This window comes from Brassica oleracea, chromosome C9 (assembly GCF_000695525.1).
Source record: "Brassica oleracea var. oleracea cultivar TO1000 chromosome C9, BOL, whole genome shotgun sequence".
NCBI classification, from domain to species: Eukaryota; Viridiplantae; Streptophyta; class Magnoliopsida; order Brassicales; family Brassicaceae; genus Brassica; species Brassica oleracea.
Genome location: NC_027756.1, coordinates 31,005,001 through 31,006,395, shown reverse-complemented (window position 1 = coordinate 31,006,395; position 1,395 = coordinate 31,005,001).

The following is a 1,395-nucleotide window of genomic DNA, read 5'->3' as shown; positions in this document are numbered from 1 at the left end:
TGGATTACTGGTCCAAAAACTTCACTCTTTCACAAGAGTTTTTATCTTTGTCTATTGCTTCTTTTTGATTTGGCCAATCATCTCTTTGTGTATACTTTTCAATAGACTTTCTTTCATGATCATCTTTCTCATTTATTATATCAACTGCTATTTTGCATGCATAAATATCATCGATGTCGATTTTTCTATTCGTTCCATTTTATTCTATACATGAAATAACTTATTGAGATCTCTTCATTGTCTCAGGTACCTGAATTTCTTTCAGTCATGTTTAATGTCTCTTCTGGAGATCATTCAAAACCTTCATTTCCTCGTGACCATTATTAATTTATGCTCCTTTTCATTTGTGAGGATTCTTATCTTTGGAATCACATGTCTACCACGCTTCAGGCGTGACTTGCAGTTTGATATTGTTCTTATAGAACATCTATTCTTATTGGAGCATTTACAGCTGGTATATGTGACTCGATCACTATATTTATTTGGGGTCAGCAAATTTGTCTGGCAAGTGCTTTACTAAGCACTATAATTGATTTATCTTTTGGACTTGTATTTTACATTTTCTTTAGTCTGAGGATCAACGATAACTTATATCAACTTATTTTCTTTTTTAGTTGTTTATTTTCTCCCCTTTATGTTGGAAATGCTAATTCACTTTTAGCATTCAAATCGAGCCTTACTTATATCCTTCAGGGATGGCTATGGATTCTTAAGTATCAATGAAGATTCATATCCAACATATAGTTTCAACCTCATTTGAGAATCCATCTTAATTAAAACTCTATGGTGGAGCAAATGGAATGTATATCGCACATCCAACATTCTTTGATAGAAAATGGTTGATTTCTAACCCAATACCAATGACGGGGAGAACCAATGATTACTTGTTGGCTTGATGCGAATTAGTGTTGCTCAAAATGTTTAACACTTGTCCCAGTGATTTTTCTACAGTCATCAAAGGCTTTAAGAAGTGGATTCACTAGTATTATAAAGATGCATAGTGGGTGATCAGTCCACTAACATCTTCTTTATTCATGCAAATAACTTCATTTGGCTGGTGAAAACTGTATTACCATTTTATCTTATGAGCAAACAACATATGTGAAATCATACGCAAGAATCTTCTGGTTCTTCAATGAATATTCACATAAATATTTATGTATCTTTTCGCATCATTACTGAACCAAAATGGTCTAACTGGTTCATGCCACATATTTTGTAAACTTCTGGTTTACTATATATTTATCTTCATTACACTAATCTTTGTGTAGTACAATATATAAGAGGCTATATATACTTTTTCTAAAATACTTATACTGCCTTGATAAATATTTATGATTTGAAATGTATATAGCATTTCTTTTGCTTATTGTCTCAACATAAGTGTCTCAAAAT